This window comes from Lagenorhynchus albirostris, chromosome 13 (assembly GCF_949774975.1).
Source record: "Lagenorhynchus albirostris chromosome 13, mLagAlb1.1, whole genome shotgun sequence".
NCBI classification, from domain to species: domain Eukaryota; kingdom Metazoa; phylum Chordata; class Mammalia; order Artiodactyla; family Delphinidae; genus Lagenorhynchus; species Lagenorhynchus albirostris.
The window spans coordinates 56,651,913-56,674,526 of NC_083107.1; positions in this window are offsets into that span (position 1 = coordinate 56,651,913).

The window sequence follows — 22,614 nt, forward strand, 5'->3', positions numbered from 1 at the left end:
ACTATATTCAATACCTTGTAATAACCTATAATGGAAAATAATCTGAAAAAATATATTAAAAAACAGTGTTTTTACTGCATCTACTAGGTTATTTTGTAATTGATTTAGATCATTGTTTCCCAATTTCCTTGGAGTTAAGTATCCCTTGTGGAACTTATTTGTATATAGATCACTAAACCTCATTGTTGGATATTTTCATTCAGTAATTCTGTGTTGGGTCTGATTTTCTTTTTGTTTTTTTTTTTTGTTTTTTTTTTTGTCATTTTGAAATAAGCCTGCAGGTGATTCTTTTCTCCAAAAAAGTTTGGAAAACATTGGTATAGTGTATTATAAATATAATCATATTGATTATAATCATTAGTAATACTTATAAAGATTAAAACCATTCACTGGTTTTGTATACAAAAACATGGATTTTACATTAATGCTATATTGAGTATTTCAGAGTGTTCACATCTAACTCAGTGGGCTTTAGAGGCAAGGCCTTTGAAGATACAAAAGTCCTAATCTGATTCTGTCACTGACTGTGTAACCTTACCAGCCACTGCTTTTCTCTTAGACTCTTTTCCTTGATCCATTAACAAAACAGATAGTAATACTTTTGTATATATTTCACTGAATCTTTAGAGGGTAAAATGAAATAATACGGTTATAAATGTGTAATGGGATAAAGATTTATATAAATTTAAGACTGTTATTATGTACTCTCAGTAACACTTCCAGATATTAGGTAAGGCACGATGACTTAATTAAAATTAGAGTTTTCTAATTTCTTTTTGGTGATTACTAATATTTGACATTGTAATCTTATACACATCCTTTTCTTAAGAAAGATTATAGACTAACTGGTACCAACAATGCTGATATTATTAAACACATTTTACCCTGCTTTGGAACAGGTTGAAATACATACAACTATTTGTAATATGTCTGTCAGTCAAACTGAGGTGTGAAGTGTAATCAGATCTAAGTCTTTTGTGTTGATGAAGCCAATCTAAGAATCAAGTGCACTTGACACTCAACAATGCCAAATCTAGCTATTACATATGTTGAGCAAGTAAACAGGTTAAGGTCTTCTGTGTGCATTAATAAATAATAAGCTCTGCAATTTAAATTTTATTTCAATATTCTCAGTGGAAGAAAACAACCAACACCACCCAGTTGTTTTCTATGACTTATTTGTTTTACCTTTAAAATTTTTCTTTGTGCATATCCACTTTCCTTCTTCATTTTAAGCATCATAGAATAAAATGTTGTACTTTTTAGTCAATCTTTCTTTTTTTTTAATTTTCTCAAATTTTCATGGAAGAGTAGTCGTTCGTATTTCTAGCTATGTTGACAGTACCCTGCCACATCAAGGCTTTTGATTAGTGATTCACGACAGTAATCAATGGTATAATATTAACTAGATTTTTCTAATTCATTCTAAAATAAGAATGAATGGAATATGCCGATAACCTCACAATCACTGAGGTATCTTATTGAGACATGCACTTTGGATATACAGTTTTAGGCAACTTGTTGTAAACTGCAATACTCCACCTTGATTTCAATTGTATTAAAATGCTAGACTGGCAATTACATCACAAAGATAAGGCATAGACTATGAATTATTCTAGGGACTTATAAAGTAAGAAGATGTTCCTGTCTTGGAAGACTTTTTAATCTAAAAATAAAGCAAAACAAAAACTGTGGTTTTTTTGTTATCCATTAAACCTATATTTAACATCTTTATTCTGAATTCTTCAAATAGTGGACACAAAGAAGTGATAATTACCCAAATATGAGAGCTAAATAGAAGGAGTGATGTTATTTGGAAGAAAGCAAATGGTCTGGAAAATCAGAGCCAGATGGATTCACCCATGAATCTGGTACCTACCAACTCTGGCTTTTTTTTTTTTTTTTTTTTTTTGCGGTACGTGGGCCTCTCACTGTAGTGGCCTCTCCCGTTGCGGAGCACAGGCTCCGGACGCACAGGCTCAGCGGCCATGGCTCACGGGCCCAGCCGCTCCGCGGCATGTGGGATACTCCCGGACCAGGGCACGAACCCGTGTCCCCTGCATCGGCAGGTGGACTCTCAACCACTGCGCCACCAGGGAAGCCCCCAACTCTGGCTTTTGATTAAATCATTTAAATTCTTTGAACCTCAGTTTCATCCACGGCTACATCCTAAAATATTACACAAGAGAAAAAAATTCACGGATACCCTTAAATATAAGATAATATAATCCTAGAAGGAAATTTGCGCACATTTTGAATTCTTGGGGCAGAGGTGGGAAAAAGAAAAATAACTGTCTTCCATTTATAGTAGACAGGCAAGAGATGAAGAGTAGCTATTTAGCAGAGAGTTATTTCAGTAAACTAGAGCTTGGGTAGTTGCCAAATACCATCATAAGTTTAAAAAGATTCAAAGCTTTCTCCTGTCAGCCAATCCTGGTAAATTGTCTGTACAAATTAGAGCTGCACCATCATCGGTCTCAAGCATCTCTCAAGAATCCAAACAATTTTCTCCCCACTGTTTGGCTATGTTTGATTTACATTTCAAACAGAAGCAAAACATGCTTTTATAAATTATAAATTAGAAGTTTACAATATAATTACCGGGAGAGGTAATTTTGTGCAAATAAATGAAGATCGCGCAAAGAGGACAAGCAGAAACTATTCATTATAGCTTTTGCTGTAGCAAGGGAGTCGGACACCAAAGCTTGCATTGGGCAGAGACTCAAAAGGTAGGTACGAAAGACTCAAAGGTAGTAAGAAAGCTTTATAGTGTAAAAAGGGGAAGCGTTTAATGCTCTAAGTGGAGGTTGCTGGCATGAGGAAACTAGAGTCAGGCTAAGAGAAGTGAGCTATCCTCTTTGATTGGTGGGGAGACAGTGGGCTTTCTCTGGTTGACCCTAAGTTATACAAAGGGGATGGGGGCCAAAATTAGGGAAGCTGACAGTTACTGATGAGGTCCTAATCATTCCTGGATAATTGCTGTGGTGACTGTGGTTTGACTTCCCAGGCTGGTTGCTACAGAGGTTGTAGGTCAGAGTTCTATTTTGGGGTATGAACTGGTCATTGTCCATTTGTATATTCAGTCTCCCAATACACAGGGACACGTTGCCAAAGTAAAATCTGCCAATTATTCAGCTAGTATAACTTCCTGATAGTAGATTCTGATTCAGACTGATTAACTGGCATGATTAATTGAAGTATCAAAAGTGAAAAGTAAGAAAGGGAGGGCTTCCCTGGTGGCGCAGTGGTTGAGAGTCCACCTGCCAATGCAGGGGCCGTGGGTTCGTGCCCCAGTCCGGGAGGATCCCACATGCCGCGGAGCAGCTGGGCCCGTAAGCCATGGCCGCTGAGCCTGCGCGTCCAGAGCCTGTGCTCCGCAACGGGAGAGGCCACAACAGTGAGAGGCCCGCGTACCACAAAAAAAAAAAATTTTTTTAATAAAAAAAGAAAGGGAAAATGAGCAATGAAAGTTGGAGAAGGAGATGCCAGCTGAGGCAGGAAAGAAGAGCTGGCAAATTAATGGCAGCAAGTAGGAATGAACTTGTGCATAAATGAACTGTTACAACTCAAGCTGAGTGACCACAGTAGCACTAGCACATACTTTCCATCAGCACATATTCATTGATTTTTTTTTTGTGCTTTGTACATTGGAGGCAATTAAAATGAATGTCTATAATATAATACATAGATATAATCATAGATAGATGTTTGAAGATGAGTATGAATAAAATAAAATTACTCAGGCTTTTGAAAATTTGCAACATGATAATACTTTCTAACTATCGCTTCCAGGCCATAAGATCATGCTAAACCTCTGCAGTGGGGTTGGGTTTTCCATGGAGTATGAGGGATATTCCTGGCCTCAATCATCCTTGAGAAAGGTTAAACCAAAGAAAGACCATGAGAACCTGGGAAACAGAAATTTAGATACATTTCTGGAAAATATCCTCTCTCTTTGTGGGCAGGAGCTGTGGAAGGTCATACTTTGAATTGTGGATGGCGGTAAGTGGTTCTAATGCTGGGGAATAGAGGGAAGGCAGGAAGGACACAGCTGAGGACTTAGGCAAGGAACCAGTTTAGCAGGTGAGAGTAGAATAGCTCTGTTATTGCTTGAGTTACATTCCCCTTTCATTATTACTTAAATTTTAGTGAAGCCCTGTTATATATATACATTGTTTGCTATCAGTTGTTTGTGTCCACACTTTGGAAATGGAGAAAAGGGAAAGGGTTGGCAGGAACTTCACAGGAGAAAACAGTGTTCGCTCACACAGGGTCAGGGTCATGGGTTGAAGTGGAAAGGAATGAAAGTCACCTGCAAAGTGACTGTGTCACCTGCAGTCTCACAAAGAAATAACTGGTGACACTAGGAAGAAAATGAACACAAAAAATGGGACAATGGAGCATAATCCATTAATAGGCTACTTCAGTGACTATTAGAAAATGTAGCTCTGGACAGAGTCTTTGATAACGGTGTATAGGGTTGCAGTGTGGGCAAATGGTTCAGTGCTCTTAAAAAGCGGTCAGGCACTTTAAATTCAGAGAATATTTATGGAAAGACATGAAAAGAGAGTAGAGAAAAAATAGCACCTCTGGACTGCAAAACTGTGTGTAATTAAAATAAGACTTATTTTGGTTGAAACGATATGTAGAGCAAATACATGGTAGGAAATATGCTTCAGTTTCCTTGTTTTCTTGTTGAAATCACCAGAGGACAATGTTGAGCTGCAATAACATACTTCTAAAATGACTAGTCATCTATTAATTGAAATTCCAACGTTTAAACCAGATTTATTTACATTTCTATCATTTTTAATCAATTATAAATGTCATGCATGTGATTATATATAAGTATTAAGGATCTATTGAAAAAAATCAGATGTATCCCCACACTTCTCTGTTCTTTTCTTCATTCAAAGGAAAAAAGAATAAAGAAAATGATTGTTATTTTTTTTAACAGTTGCAAATCCTTCTCTCCCACAAGTCTTTCAAAATTTTGCAAAAACATTGGGGAATACTTATTGCATGCCATATATCTCAACATCTGAGATATGGCATACATTTGAAAAAATAAATGCTTGTGAGCTCCCATTCAATTTGAAAAGATGAGTTATTTATGCTAAATAATCTTTAAGAAAATAAAATCAATTTTCAATCTGAAGACTTCTGAAAAAAGTAATAAATGACCCATTTTCCTTGAAGTGGACTCACTAAGCTATTCATTCATAACTCCTCTCTTTGCAACTGGAATGAACATGAAATTTGAGGTTAAATACAAAGAAGGAAAAAAACTAGCTATAATGGGTAAACCATTGACAATTGTGGGATCTCCAGTCCCCCAGCGGCAATAAGTAATGAATATCTACCTCGGTAGTATCAAAGTTAAGTTCATGTACAAAAAATTCTTCAGAAACTGTGAAACCCTATGGAAATAATAGTTCTCATTGCATTGACAAGTTGGCATAATCATTAATGTTCAGTCTAGTAATCAGTATGCTAATGCCTACTAAATGCTGTTTTCTCAGTTAGATTTTCTTTATAAAGAAAACGGCACTGAAATGGTATGAGTCTTGGGAATTCCATGGCAGTCCAGTGGTTAAGACTCCAAGCTTTCACTGCCAAGGGCCTGGGTTTGATCCCTGGTCGGTGAACTAAGATCCCACAAGCTGTGGGGCATGGCCAAAAAAAAAAAAAAAAAAAAAAAGTATGACTCTTTAAGAACATAAAATAAAGGGGAAAATAAATCTCTTTTATTCAACAAGCATTTGCTTTGCCAGGTATTCTGGGTTCTGGAGAAATAAAGGAGATTTTCTTCAAGCAATTCAGAATTAAGCAAGAAATCAGGAAGACAAACAAGCAACTAAAATGTAGAGTGGCAAATGCAGCGATAGAGAGAGGCAAGTACAAAATCCAGAGATAATGCAGAGAAAGAAGTAGTTAATCCTGCTTGGAGGTTGAGGCTGAGTTAGAGTTTGTTGCAAAAAAGTGAACATTTAGATTGGATCCTGTTGGAATTCTTCAGACAGATAAGAAAATGAGAGTTTAAGGCATAAAACGATATGTACACATACATGGGTGAATGAGACAGTGTTATATGCTCAGGGCATTTCAAGCATTGTTGCAATATATGAGGAACAGAGAAAGTGATACGAAATGCAGCTTAAAAAGTAGTCCAGGACTAGCACATGACAGTTCAGCCATGATAAAATATTTGGCCATTTTGCTGAAATGGATGGGGATCTAAGACAGAACTATTTCCTCCCCATGTCCAGTCTGTCACAAGAGAATATAAGGGAAGATGCAGCTTTGTGATCTTAAAAATTCATGCACACTTAAATAAATGACAAGGATTGTAGGAAACAGAAAATATAAGGATGCTTGACAAATGACTGGATGAAACATATGCACACAGCCCACATGCAAACAGATCCCTAGAGATAATGAGCAAGCTAATTGCTGGCTCCAGAATCCTACACGGCACAGAATGTACAATTAAATTACTGCTTAAAGAGCACGATGTATAAGTCTTCATTACAAAATTGAGAGTAAATCATTGAGAAGGAAAATAGCTCCAATATTCTTGGCACTCTTCACATAAAACTTTACATCTGGATGTTTTCTTTGTCATTTTAACACAGGATACGTTGTGCTTGGACTTTGAATAAGGTCAACGTATGACATTTTAGAGAATTCTATTTCTTTCTTCTTTAGGGAAAAATGAAAACGTAAGTAGGTTGCAAACATTTTGTGAAAGTGTGCCTTGTGATGTAGGTACTATACCTGAAACTCATTTCAAGGGGCACATGTAATTGATTGGTATCCACCTTCCCCCCAAGAAGAAGATCAAAAGCTGTAAGGTAAAATAAGAGTGTGACTCTGAACCAAATCTAGATTCTGACCCCATCTTTGCCGATAACATACTTGATAATCTTAAATCTTCAACTCTCTGAGCAACAAAGATTAAATCAAATATTCCCTATACAGTGCTTAGCACAATGCCTAGCACATAGTAAGCACTCACTAGACAATAGCTGCTGCTATCAGTTTCCTCAGTCATATGCTGTAAGGTTTAGACTGCATATCTAAGGTCCCTTTTGGCTCTAATACGTGATTTTTAACACTCAAACTGAAATATTTACTGATTTTAGGTCATTTATTCCTTTTTAGTCTTTGATGGTTATTCTTATCCTTCTGACCTTAATTATAGAACACTGTTGATACGGTGTCATCATTTTTATTGTCCTGAAACACAATCTTTCCCTTACCCAAGGATAAGGACTGTCTAACTAGCGGCATAAGGATCACCTTGGGAGGATGGAAAATGTCCAAGTTCATGAGCCTCACCCACAAAAATTGTGGCTCAGTAGATTTGGGGTTTCGTCCAGATGATTCTGACCATCTGGTCTGAAGAACACAGTTCAAGAAACACTATACTAAAGAACTAACATTCATAGTGTAACACTGTATTCAAGAAAAGCAATTTTGGAGCTGTTATAAAGATGGGATGTTGTTGTTATCATTGGGTTTTTTTATACATCTTTATTGGAATATAATTGCTTTACAATGCTGTGTTAGTTTCTGTTGTACAACAAAGTGAATCAGCCATATGCATACATATATCCCTGTATGCCCTCCCTCTTGAGCCTCCCTCCCACCCTCCCTATGCCACCCCTCTAGGTCATCGCAAAGCACCGAGCTGATCTCCCTGTGCTATGCTGCTGCTTCCCACTAGCTATCTATTTTACATCTGGTAGTGTATATATGTCGATACTACTCTCACTTAAATAATCCATATAACTTTTTTTTCCCTAACAGAATAAGCACAAAATCAAAATTCAAGCCTAATTCCTGTATAAAATAAGACTATGGCCTTGCAAGTGCTTGTACCATTATTCATCCTAGTGTAACTAGACTTACTGAATGCACTGCAGAACCTAGTAAAGGACTGCAGATTCCTGCAGTTATAGCACTTTCTACCAAACCACTACTGCTATACTTTGTTGCATTATTTGCAGAGGTAGGGAAGTGTAGCCAGAGAACTGCATGGATTTTGTATGTGTTTTGCAGCTGGAAAGCTGCTTAAAAAACAAAAACAAAGAAACCAAAAGAAAACCCTCTTCAAGTATCATTTCAGTGCTATAGCCATGCTAATCTTAATTACTTCTTATGGGGCATGCACAGAATTTCAGGTTTTATCAGGACTATTCTTTTTTAACAAAAAACACAGAGAATACAAATGATCAGAAAACAATAAGAAATTATAATTTATGTGACATGCTGTTTCTGGGCAATTTCAGGTTATCGTCATATAAAGGTTCACTATAAAAGTCTCCGGAAGTCTCTTGACTAAAAAATAAGAGGATATCAGAGAATATATACCTAAAGTGCAAGGCCAAAGTATTGAGAGGATCAATGGGAAATGCTTACTTGAGATTTTAAAAGGTGTTTTAAAGCTTAAAAAGAGAGTAACAAAATAAATCATGTAGGAAAGGTTATCTGCTTAAAATATCACACTACTTCTATTTTGTCATTCTACGGGGATTTGAGCTGAAATATGATACCTATCAGTTAGAAATAAAACACTTATGTTAGAAGACTAATTTCTAAAGTCACAAATTAAGCAAAGAAAAAATTCCTATATCCAATTTCTTCAAAACTCCTTGCGCAGCAGAAGAGGCAAAATTCTAGGCTATCACAGCCTAGGTAAGATTTTGAGTGGATAGACCTTTCTGTGACTTGGCTTCAGGAAATTGTAACTCATGATTGAACACTTACATTTGGCTGGTAAATCAGAATTTAATCTGTGGGATTGTGGAGCCAGAGTGTAAGAAGGACTCTGTCTTCTGAGACAGCAAGTGAGTGTGTAGAGCTGGGAATTGAATGGGACACAGAAAGCAATACATCAAAGAGGAGCATTAATACTACCCCCAAAACCTAGTGATCTAAAAACAGCTGTTAAAGCTAGGAGTTTGAGAGCTAGAGACATGAACATAAGGTAAGGGGTCTAATTTAATTGAGAGTGATCTTAGATGTTTATACACCATCAGCAACATGGCACGTGGATGATGTCATCCCTGGGTAACAGGCCGGTCGGGATGCGGATAATGTCTGGAGAGGTCATTAGGGCAGAGAAAGATAAAGCCAGGTGGCTTAGCCATCATTTACCACTAAGCAAAAAAGCAAAATTTGAGGTCATTTCCTAATTTTATAGGTATAATATAAACTTCCCAGATACTTAAATTGGTCTGCTGGAATGAGAAGGAATCTAGACAACATTTTTCAAGTCAACTAAACAGTAGAACATCAGAATTATTTTTCTTTTTTTTTCACTGTTTCATAGATTGGATATTTCCATCCATAGGTATATCTTCAAGTTCACTGAATTTTTTTTAATTGAAGAGTAGTTGATTTACAATATTATATTAGTTTCAGGTGTATGACATAGTGATTCGATATTTTTGTAGGTTATATTCCATTTAAATTTATAACAAAATAATGGCTATATTTCCCTGCGCTGTACAATATATCCTTGTTGCTTATCTATTTTATACACAGTAGTTTGTATTTCCTAATCCCCCCTATTTTGCACCCTCCTTCCTCTCCCCACTGGTTACCAATCATTTGTTCTTTATATCTGAGTTCATTGGATCTTTTGTTCTATCATCTCTCTTCTGATATTACCCATCCTATGGATTTTTTTAAGTACTTTTTTTTAGAGCAGTTTTAGACTGAGAGGAGGGTACAGTGATTTCCCATATATTGCCTGGTCTCACACATGTACAGCTTTCCCCATTATCAACATCGCTCACGAAAGTGGTATATTTGTTACAATTGATGAGCCTACATTGACACATCATAGTTACCCAAGGTCCACAGTTTACATTAGGGTTCACTCTTGGTGTTGTATATCCTATGGTTTGGACAAATGTACAATGACATGTAGTCATCATTATAGTATCGTACAGAGTATTTTCACTGCCCTAAAAATCCTGTGCTCCACCCCAACCCCTGGCAACCGCTAATCCTTTTATTGTCTCCATAATTTTGCTTTTTCCAGAACATATAGTTGGAATCATGCAGTGTGTAGATTGGTTTCTTTCATTTAGTGATATTCATTTTAGGTTCCTTCATATCTTGTCATAGGTGGTAGCTCATTTCTTTTTAGCACTGAATAATATTTTATTGTCTGGTTGTACCACACACAGTTTATTTATCCATTCACCTACTGAAGGACCATCCTATGAATTTTTATTTTGGTCCTTGAGATTTTTGGTTCTAAAATTTCTATTTCATCCTTTTATCTTCTATTTCTTTGATGAGATTTTTTATTTATCCATTGGTTCAACAGGTATTCACAATTGCTTGCTGAAGCATTTTTATAATACTTGCTTTAAGTGTTTGTCAGAAAATTCCAATATCTATGCCACCTTGGTGTTAGAGTCTATTAATTGGCTTTTCTCATAAAGTTAAGGTTTTCCTTTTTTTTTTTTGAATTGTCCCTGGAAATTTTAAATACCAAGTTAGGAGAACCTGGGTCTTGTTTACATCCAATGGAGAATAGCTGGTAGTTGGTTCATTCAGTTCTCAATGCCTTTGATATGCAGAATAGGATCAGATTCATGCATGAGGAGGCTGGGGATGCTCAGGAGTTAAAAAGAAAACTTTACGGAGTTGCTTTATTGAGCTTCATCCTCTCCATGATTTTCCCAGTACGCACTCAGAGTTTATTTTAAAACAAGTCTTTATAGGGAGGGTGGGAGGGAGGGAGACGCAAGAGGGAGGAAATATGGGAACATATGTATATGTATAACTGATTCACTTTGTTATAAAGTAGAAACTAACACACCATTGTAAAGCAATTATACCCCAATAAAGATGTTAAAACAACAAAACAAAAACAAGTCTTTAAAGCAAATTTGGAAAATTCACAATTTCTAGAAAAAGTTAAATGTAATTTCTTCGACAAGTGGAAAAAGAATGATTATACATGGTGTGTGTGATGATATGTACATGTGTATTTTGTACACAAACAAGTTCACAAGCAAATGTACATATAAAAGTGCATAGCAAATTTCATCCTTATGAAATTAAAAGTTTCACAGTCTGAAATTACCAGCAATAGTTATTTCTTTGGATGAGCAGTCTGAAAGCTGATTTTAAATAACACATATTATATTGGAGAAAAAATTGCAGTCAATATTAGTCATTTTAATTTTTTTCTCAAGTTCAACAGAGCAAATAGTCATTAATTTTAGAATGGAAAAAAGTGAATACGTAGAAGAATGCAATCAAAGGAGCCTGCTATTGTTCATGTAATTTTCTTACAGAAACACACTCCCCAACAGATTACATTCATGTTTTCAGCAGGCATTAGTAGAGGGAGGTTCGTCACGATCACATCAATCACTAATGGAATGACTCCGTTTTCTCTTGGGTTGCCCAGTTTGGTGTATCAAGTTATAGAACACCTGTAGCTAATAAAGAATAATTACTTTCCTATAGCTACTTAAATCTATACTTTGGATTATTAAAACAAATATTTTCAAATGTAGTACTCGCTAATGTACCCGTCACTTCACTTGAATAATGAGAATCGCCTGGACATTTCCCCTGTGTTCATAATCAAAATAAATTTGCAGTTTTGTAGAAAACCCTTTCTTAGAGCTGATTGTGACAAAGACAGGGAACTTGTCAGTAGATATTTTGAATATAATGGAGTTACATATAGAGTGTTATGTACAGAGTCTAACTGCAGGGGTTTTAAATGAATAATTTTGGATTTTAGAAAGAGAAAATGAAAACTATCTTTTCTTCTAATTCTAGTTAATTTATGACAGTCATGACAGGGGGCTGGTGGCCTCAATGGCATCCTGAACACCTGGACTGAGGATACATAACGGAGGAGCAGACAGAGCTAAACTGGTGTATTTGGGCTCGAGGCACTTTTGTTCCATTTCTACTCTTGGCCAGTGTGTGGATCATTGAGCTGGAAAGATGAGTTGACATTATGCTGCAAATGTAGTTGAGTTTTATGGAGAAAAAGGAGGGATCAGATATGCCAGACACCTTTCAACTCTTCAGAAGAGGTATTAGAAAAATGTCCCGTGGTGAGGAATTTGAGGTTAGGAATGAGATATTTGTCAAAATAGGCTAAGAATTTTTTTTTTTTTTAGAGAGAGAAACTATCCTTTGCAAATGAACACAGGTGCAAATTTATTTGTAGGAGAATACAACCTTAGGGCTGACTTTTAGTGGGCAACACTGGGATAATTTAATAAATACAGATTCAATTTTTCATGCTTAGCCATCCATTTGGTCCATCTAAAAAGGACAAGGATTTATCAATATCTTTATATAGAAAAACATATACTATACAAGCGGATTCAGTTTATAGACTCTGGGGCCGGACTGCCGCTGTTTGGATCTGAGCTCCACTGATTGATAATCATAAAGCACTGAGTCAATTGCTTAAATACTCTATGCCTCAGCATCCTCATCTGTAAAAGGTGGCAATAACAGGTTGCTGTAAGAATGAAATGAGCTAATACATGTAAACTGGGATCTTGTATATCACAGAGTATGTGCTCAATAAAAAATACATTTTACTGTTGTTATCTAACCTATTCATAGCCAATAGTCGCTCTGAAAATAGAACAAATAATCAACTAAAGTGGGATATTATAATAAAACAAAAGTATATAACACGTAGGTATATATTTAAATACATACAATGATACATACATAATGCCACATTAATATTTTATTTTATGTAAATTATATAAATACACAATCACTTGCCAATTCAGCTGAGGTCATTTTGTATGTAAGTCCTCTACACAGAGTCCCACATCATCTTCTTTCAGAAACTTGTGATGTATTATCTATGATTTCTAGTCTTAGTTTCTTTGAAGTGGAGTGAAAAGTTAAAGGCATTTTTTAAGCAATCTGAGTATAGAATCCTTCTAGATTTTTACAATTTCTCCCCATCTTTTTTCAATTGTCTCTCTCTGTGCTAACTTGGCAGTAATTTTTATAATATTAATTTTATTTAACTAATTCACATTTATCAAGTTTCTCCCATGTTCAACATCACTTTCAAGGAAAAACTTTTTTTGCACTATTTCATTAGTTTATTTTCTATCTTATTAACATTTGTATTTACAGTAACTGATACAACTTATCTAAAAATGTTTGAAACCAATCCAGCTGTCACATGTTAAGCACTTAACTTTCCCCTGGCGAATAATGTGGATTGAGAGTGGCCTGTCAGGTTGGTACTGTCCCCGTACTGTTGGCAACAGTCAGTGTGGAGGAAGTGGAGAGTGAATCTGTTTGGTAAAACTAGTTAATAGTGAGTTAACTAAGTGAGTTTCCACTATATCTCTCTTGATTTACCAGATGCTCTTCTCTTCAATTTACCTGTTTGTGGTAGGTTATAAATTTGACCTCTCAGATTATTAAATAATAAGACCAAGTCGATGCCAGAAAAATATTCATACTATCCTATTGATTCTGAATTTAGTGGCAAGCAGGAAAAACAATTCTGAAAACTCTTTTGGATGTTGGTGGGGAAATTCTGAATTGAAATTCATTAAAGAGTATCTGGTAACCCTTGGAATGCTTAAAAGTGATGTGAAGGGAAAAAGAGCACAAAAATACTGGCTCCATAGAACTGCAGAATTGAGCAAGATTTGGCTTTTATTTTACAAAATAACGAATTAAAAAAATTTTATTAAGTCTGATGGAAACTTTTTCATCAGATAGTATTCCATTATACAACAAACCCACAACCTTTCAGCATGTATTAACATATCCTCAAAAGTTAAATTTTAAAATGAAATTTACTTTCTGTGAAAAATAAATTTTAAATATTTGGAAGGTTCGGAATCAAATCAAATTGTTTACTCTTAGAACTGTCACTTTGGTAGCAGTACTAGTAACCTGGCATAGTGGAACTTCGATCATTTACAAAATCCAGCCAGAGGGAACATATCAAACCTTCCAAATTGCCCAGGAACCTGAATAAATAATCCTTTGACACTGGACTCTTTCTCCCTTTCTAGGCTTCTAAATATCCTTCCTCCTTCTTTTGTTTGCATAAGATCCTTATTTAAGAGTATATTTAAAAAACAAAAGTCTTCTGATATGCTGAGGAACAAAGAGGCCCAGGAGGATTTAGTGAGAAGAAGAAATGACAGTAGCCAAGAGCGGAAAAACAGATAAAAGAGAAACTTACCATGGTGACCTACAGAAAAAGAGTAAAATTTTCTCCTGTGCTGGGGAAATTGGAGGAGAGTTCCTGCAGTTCTCCTGTCACTCATGGCCCTCTCCTTGAAAGTAGTCTAGATAAGCTTCTGAACCATGGTGTCAGAGCCAGTACTAGCAGAGTGCAGAAAAAATCTTTCTCCAGTATTCTAGATATTTCTAGGTATAGGAGGACAGGCGAATATGCCACCTGGTAACAGTAAATAAAATTAAGATGTTATATTACAGTCCTTTGGAACTCAAAGAACATTGCAAAACTCATTGCCAGACATAGATTGACTCAGAAATAAACCTGTAATACATTTGTTATTGTTGCTTTCAGGGCTGTCTTGATCCAGTTTTGAGGTCCTAAGCAGTAGTAGATCAGTTCTCTTTCTTGAGCAGCTGATTAAATCCATACCCCAAATTTCCATTATCAGGCTTTCTCACTCTGAGGCCACTGTGAAACTGCTCAAATCACCCCAGGGCTAGAAACAGACAATTAGGGAAAGTCTCTACCCATGGAGCCCATGAAATTATTCAAATTAGACTATCCACAAAGAGACTTCAAAATTTAGGTAAACCCACCTCTCTTGTCATACTTAATTTAAGCTACCACCAGCTTGCTGTTACCCTGTTCCTGGATGCAACCCCCCAACAGCCTTCACTCATTTGGAGCTGGAAGTGATAAAGAGTTCTGACTTCCATCTATCTCAGTATCTTTGTGTTGTGTCCTGCTATTCAAAGAACCTATAATATCTTATTATTATGAAACAATGCCCAGTTCAGTGAGATATCTAGGAATGTAGCATTTGACTACCCTTGAATATAGGTGAAGCTGCTATTGATAAAGTAGGGCCTTCAAGGCACAAAGATGGTGTAAAACACTAAGTACCTAAGTGGGAAAAGACTGTGAGTATTTAAGGAAAGGAAAAAGGCCAAAATATACAGCCCAGAATAAGGGGTAATAAGAATTATAGAAACACTTCAACCTGTGCTTAATTATCAGGATAAAAAAAAACCATGATTTTTGTTTCATGACCAAATAGAACTAATATGGAGATAATTATTTATAAACAGAAAAATCACTACAGGAGTAGTGCTTTCAGAAGACTAAACTGGAATCAGAGTATTAGATATATTAGAGAGAAGGCTACTAGTTAGAAAGAGATAAAAATTTGGGAATCATTTCTTAAAGGCAATGACATCTTCAAGGAGTTAAGGAACCCTGAGGAAGTCAGGAAGTAAGGAAAAAACTAAACTTTTAAGACACTGTATGTCCAAGTAAGGAGAGATATGGGTTGAGTCAACGACAAACTTTTAAAGACGGAGTGGGAAAAAAAAATTAATTTTCTTTGTGGTCATGAAAATAAAAATTAAGGAACAGCTCAGTGAATATATATTTCCAGAAAAGGTACCCCCTTACTCATATGTTTCTAAAAGAAAATCTCTACATTGTCTTTCATCAGAAGAGCTAGATTTGAAAAAACTCCCTCAAACTGCACTCCATTCCCTTCATATCCACTACTGTGAAGACACCAGAAGGATAGACAGTGCTGTGAATTCTGAAAAGACCTGCGTTAGAAATTTAGTCCCTATACATAGGACATGTATTACTTGGGACATATCACTTAACTTATATAAACCTTAAATTCTCTCTCTGTATAATAAGGTAGTCATGTGGATTTAGTAAGATAATTATTATGAAGCACTGACACAATTATTGGAATATAATAACTTCCTAATAAATGATAGTTTTTATTATTGAGAGACATACAACATAGTTTCACCTTTTGGTTCTTTGCACTTACACAAGACAGGAATTCAGTTTCCCAATTCTTATAAATGAACGTGATAATGACATCATTTTATACGATACTTTATGTGTGTGAAACTCTATAAAGGATTAGCAGCATTAATATTATCTAACTTCCTTCCTCTATTGTCTCAGAAGACAAATTTAAGTGATACACAGAACTCATTCAATTAACATTTTGGCCTCTACTATTTGCCAGGCACTATTCTAAGAACTATATTCTTAGAACTATATTCTTCACTTAGAAAAACAGTGTGAGAGAGAGAGAAAATTGAAACAAATAGATTTTAAAAATTAATGCAAGCTTGAAAAATAGTGTGACCTTTGCAGAAAGATAAGCACATTACTTTTATTTGGCTTTTTAATAACAACTTTTAACAAGAGGTACTATTTTAAGACACTAAATTATAAAACATATCCATAAAGTATCTTAGTAAAGTAAAAGTTAAAAATAAGCTTGAGTGTAAATGTAACAGAGTTGTAAGTCTGGTTAAATGAGCATGAGGAAATCATAAAATGTTTAAAAACTCATTTAGTATTAATTGGGACAAATGAATTTTATGACTTTTAGTTCCCTATATTCCAAATCTACTTTGCTCTAATCTGCACTTAAGAAGGCAACATTTAGGGTTTCTTTACTTCTTTTTTTCCCTTTTGTATTCACTTATATATTCTTGACCTGATCTCTGATTCCTGAGTGTATAAGTAGAATGGAAATTAGGCCTTTCATTTATATATATGAGAGACAACTCTTGTGATTCTGAGTTTTAGGCCTGATGTTCCAAGTTCATGTATACCTAGAGTCAGATAAGGGCTCTCTAATGGTGATTGATATAGAGTTCTTGGGATCAATGAATGAGATCAAAAGTAAACACTGGAACTCAGAAAAAGTAAACACTGGAACTCAGAGTTAGTCACATTTCCAGAATTATGTCCCTGAATAATACTTCACTGCTTGAAATGTGATGTGGCTGTCACAGGTGATGGCAGGGAGCTGAACTAGTCATCCCGTTTGAGCAAGGGTATACACTATATAAGCCTTGTCAAGGCTTATAGCAGAGAACTCACTTAAGGCACTGCCTGCTTACATAATCTCAATGGGCATTATGAGAGCAGTAATTTTTCCCAAGATAATTCAAACTAAGTGGGCACTGTCTTCTTTGACTCACTCAGGAGTTTGGGAACCAGAGCTATCATAACATGATATGGTGGAGGAAAGAGGGGATCTGAGTGTCAGGAACTGGCTACGTTCCAGTAGGTGAAGACTGGTGAAGAGATCTGCTTAAAATATCACTGTAATTGTTTAAAATGATGAATGTTGTTGTGTTATTATAACTTTTATTGCATTTTATAAATGAGAAAATAGAAATGTAGAGAGTTTAAGTCACTTGTTCAAGGTTGTTCAACTGATGAGTTGTGTAGAGCTGTGGTTAGAATGAGGTCTCTCTCAAGTGGAATGTGAATTGGAATGTCAAGAATTCTTCTGAGTGTTTTTGCTGTCTATTCCTGCTTGAGTCTCCTGTGGACTTAGTCATCTATGGGCAGAAGGTAATTCTAATGAAATTTTAGGGATACCTCATTGATAATAGCAGCAAGTCTATTTCAAAAGTTGTGAGTCATATTTTATACATATATATAAATTTTTAAAGAAAGATATGTGATTATCACAGCATGTAAAAGATATCCAAATACAATGTACCTGGTAATGATCTATTATTTTCATAATATGAATAGTTTTAATATATTTTATATTCTAAAACAATACCTGTAAGGTGGGCAGACAAAACTATTCTTAAATATAAGTCTTTCTAGAAAATGTACATTTTACAAGATATGAGTAATATTCAATTTATTGCCATCTTATTATTCATTGCAAAAATTACCCTCAAAGGATATGTTATCTCCACAAAATTTGATATTATTTCTACAAATAAAAATAAACATAGTTTTTTTGAAAATAGGATGAGAACTCAGTCAATAGTGAGGGACAGATTTAAGTAGGAAAGTAGAAAACAGGGATTTAATATACCCAAGGGGGATAAAAAATGTGACAGGTGCCTATTTATTAGTGAGAAAAATACTCATCTAGAGAGTTTTCTGTAACCATCTAGACTGGGTTAAGAGTTCAGAGCACCTTGTATGTACCATGATATTTTAGCATATATGACACCCTAATGGTCTGTTTACCTCTGTCTTTCCCAGGGTATTTTGAATTTCATGAGAACAGAGCTAATTTCTTTTTCGCTAATGAAAACTCTGAGCCTGATATGCAATAAATATTTAGTAGATAAATAAATAAATCAATAAATAAATGAGTATAGCCTTTGAAATGCACAGTGACAATTTCCATCAATCAAGCTAATTAAATGGTGGGAATCTTCAGTAGATTGAATTTGTTCCCAATTCTTTATTTCCTACCTTCATTGTTATGGGTCACTTTGAACAGAGTATACTTTTCTGCCTCTTAGATATTAGAATTGGCTATTAGTCTTGTTTGGAGAAAAGAATATGGGATGAAATGACAATGAGCTATTTCCAAGATAAAACCTTAAGAGACATCGTGTGTTTTCACTAGATCCTCTTATGCTTCTGCCATTTGGATGAGAGAAACACAGAATGCGGAGAAATGTGAACCCAAACCACAGCCTGAGCCAAGCCCAGCCAGTCCCAGACATGCTCTCCAGGGTCACAGCCTCTAGCAAACCTGTGACTGAGAAATAACTACTTGTTGTAATAAGTCACTGAATTTTGAGATAGTTTATTACACAGCATTAGGGCAGCAATAGCTGAAGAATGCAACATCAGAGAGCTCTGGTAAAATATAATGAATCTGTGTCAAATTCACTTGCTGAAGAATTACAATAGAACAGGCTGTATGTAGAGATCCAGACAGGATGCAGATGGTTGGCATGACAGAACTGTAGTAGGAAGCAGGGTGCCCCCTTTCGGGACTGGGGCGCAGAAGAATTTAAATCTTTTGGAAATTGAGAATGTTCATGGGAGGGTCTGAAGGTTGCAGAAGATAAACATATTTCTCAGGAACAGACTGAGACTCAAGTCAATGAAGCAGGGTTCTCAATACTTGAAATGGAATACTAGGTTAAGCCCTAGATGCATAAATAAAGCAAAGGCATAGTTACCTCAATACAGCTATCCTAGGAACAAGGATGCTTCAATGTTAAGCCCCTTGCCCTTCAACTAGGGTTCTCAAATTCTCTTCAACAAAGGATAAAGTTGACCCCAGCGTTTGCAGTTAAGATGCAGAAAGGATGAGCCTTAAAGTTAGCTCCAGATAAAGGTAACGAGCTAGTTTATGCAGGGATCTGGGAAGCAGAAATCTCAGTACAAAACTGGTGAAGAAGAATGCCTTAAAAATCGCTATCCAAAGAATTTCCCATGTATCTTGAATCAAACAGGTTTATAATGCAAACATTCTAGTGGCTGGAGATTCTCTTTAGTAATAATTCAAATTATATGTTTGATTACATTTTTAACAGATTAAATGTTAAATCATCATTATAAACATTGTTTAAAAATACCCTGATTGGACAACCAGCCTTGAAACTGAGCAGGAGGTTTTCACTGATAGTGGTAGAAGTTACCAGGAAATTCAGTAGCTTGCTATTTCACTCAGCATGGAAGCACGCACTAAAGTAAACAGAAGACAGACATGTGTATTCACTAAGGGGGCAGAATTTTCCTCAATTATTAACACAATTAAGAGGGAAACAGAAAATTCAGAAGACTGAGGAACGGTGGGGAAAGTAACTGCCTGAACTGAACAACATGATATGCTGACCTAAGTAAGGAAAATTAACCATACGTAGTGCTGCTCTTTCCATCTCACACCGAATTCCCCTCCTCTAATTTTAGACCCACCATTTACTGGTCCTTTGCTATCCCCAGATTACAATCTATTACTGTTCTCCCATTCCTAACCTTCAGCTATTTAAAGCGTCTTGTTTTGAGGGCTTCCCTGGTGGCGCAGTGGTTGAGAGTCCGCCTGCCAATGCGGGGGACATGGGTTCGTGCCCCGGTCCGGGAAGATCCCACATGCCGCGGAGCGGCTGGGCCCGTGAGCCATGGCCGCTGAACCTGTGCGTCCGGAGCCTGTGCTCTGTAACAGGAGAGGCCACAACAGTGAGAGGCCCGCATACTGCACAAAAAAAAAAAAAAAAAAAAAAAAAAAAAGCTTCTTGTTTTACGTCTCTCCTCAAACCTATATTGGTTGTTTTCCTCTTTTTTTTTTTTTTTAAGTATAAGCTCCTGCTATGGCACTTTTCTGCATGTTTTCAGATCAGAAAACTCTTACCTCTCCCATGTGTCATGTCCTCAGCAACCTGTTTCCTGATTCATGGTTAACTTAGCTGATATTTAATTTCTCACTAATGTTGGAAACAGTAGTTTTAAATAGAGGGAAGGGAGAAGGACAAATTAGAATATGTCCAAAGAATTCTCAAGATATAACAATGGGCGTAGGAAGGGAGTAGTCCTGACACTCAGTTGATTAAGAACAGCTCCTGAAAGGGTGCTAATAAAGTGAGAACTATAGAATTCTCAGGGTGATCAGGAATGGAAGATCATCTAGGTAAGATCATCTAGGTCAATTTCTTTATTTAAAATATGGGAAAACAAAGGTCCAGAAAGGCTGTGACTTCCCAAAGACATAGGACTATTTGTCGACTTTTGCTCTCATTCATCTCAATTTATATAGTTGTATTTTAACAAGGGACTTTGATATCATTTCCTCAACTGAAGGAATAAGGGAACTTCTAGAATAGTGTTAGGAGAATGAGGAATAGAGGTAATTGGTCACAATGCTTATAACATCTGTTGAGATGATTTACAACAAATTATGCCAAGTTCTCTATAGGGTCAACAGATTTTATACCCTAGGAATTCCTAAGAATACCCCAATGAATACAGGATAAATATTTACAGCAATTAAAAACAACAACAATAATAACAGTACATACACACACACACACACACACACACACACACACACAGCCAGCATAGTGTAGAGCAAAAAGAAGGGTTACGGATCTATTTTGAGCTTGCCCATTTACTAGCTGAATATTTGTAAATAACTTTGAGTGTAAGTTTCTGCACATGTAAAATAGCCATAATATTGTAATCTACGACCATCATTGTAAGAATCATTTATTCACCCATTCCATTACTACTTACTAAGCCCCTATTTGGTTGGAAAGTTTTCTAGGTGATAGAATTAACAGTCAACAAGAAAGAACTTTCCCCGCTCTGGCTGAACTTATGATCTATGTATGCACGTATGAGTGTGTTTGTGTACATGCGTATGTGTTTTCTAGAGGGAAGGCTACAAAAATAAATAAAAGATAAATAAGAAAGATAATTTCAGATAGAGGTAAATGCCACAAATTACATAAAACAGGAGGTACAACAGAGAAGGAAGTACAGATGGTACAGTAATTTACACTGAGTGGGCAAGGAAAACGTCGCACTTGAACTGATACCTGAATGACAAGAAGGAGCTAGACAAGCAAAGATCAGGAGAAAATAGTTTAGGGGGTGAAAATAACAAGTGAAAGCTCCCAAGTTAGACATTAATACAGAAGAAATAAGAAATGGAAAGAAGATTAAAATTGTTGGAGCCCAGTGAGAAGGCAGGAGATAAATTTGGAAAAGTTGACAGGGGCAATGCAGGGTCTTTCAGACCAAGGTTAGAAGTTAAATTTAATTTTTAAGTGCAATGAAAAGCCATTATAAGGTGTTAAGAAGAAAGAGAAGTTCTTATCTCCATTATAAAAAATACCATCCTCACAGTTACATATCAAATAGTTTGCAGTAGAGTAGGAAGAGGATTTAGTAAACTACTGTACAGTCCAAGCAAGATATTTTGTCAACTTACGGTAACTACCTCACAGAAATGGGCTGATGCAGGAAAATGGGCACATTTGGGATGTATTCTGGACTTACTGGTGGATTGAGGATGAATGACTTTATAAGGAGAATCAAAGATGATTCTGATGTCTGGATTGCCTCTGATCAGTGATACCTTTTACTGTAACTGAAGAGCTTGGTGGGAGAATAGATTTTTATGAAGAAACAAAAAATTCTGCTTTGACCTTGTTAAGTTTGAGATATCTGTTAATGTTCCATGAGTAGATAGTAAGTAGCACCTGGGAACAGGAGCCTGGACATTAGTGGAAGAGTCAGGACTACAGATATACTCAAGTGAGTCAACCAAATGTAAAATAGATAGCCAGTGGGAAGCAGCCGCATAGCACAGGAAGATCAGCTCGGTGCTTTGTGACCACCTAGAGAGGTGGGATAGGGAGGGTGGGAGGGAGATGCAAGAGGGAGAGGATACGGGGATATATGTATATATATAGCTGATTCACTCTGTCATACAGCAGAAACTAACACAACATTGTAAAGCAATTATACTCCAATAAAGATGTTAAGAAAAAAAAAAGTGAGTCAACGTGGATGGCATTCAGACCTATGAGCCTGAATGAGATAGCAGAGTGAGAGAATGTAGACTAATTATTAAGATATGGAATTGCATTTGTAAA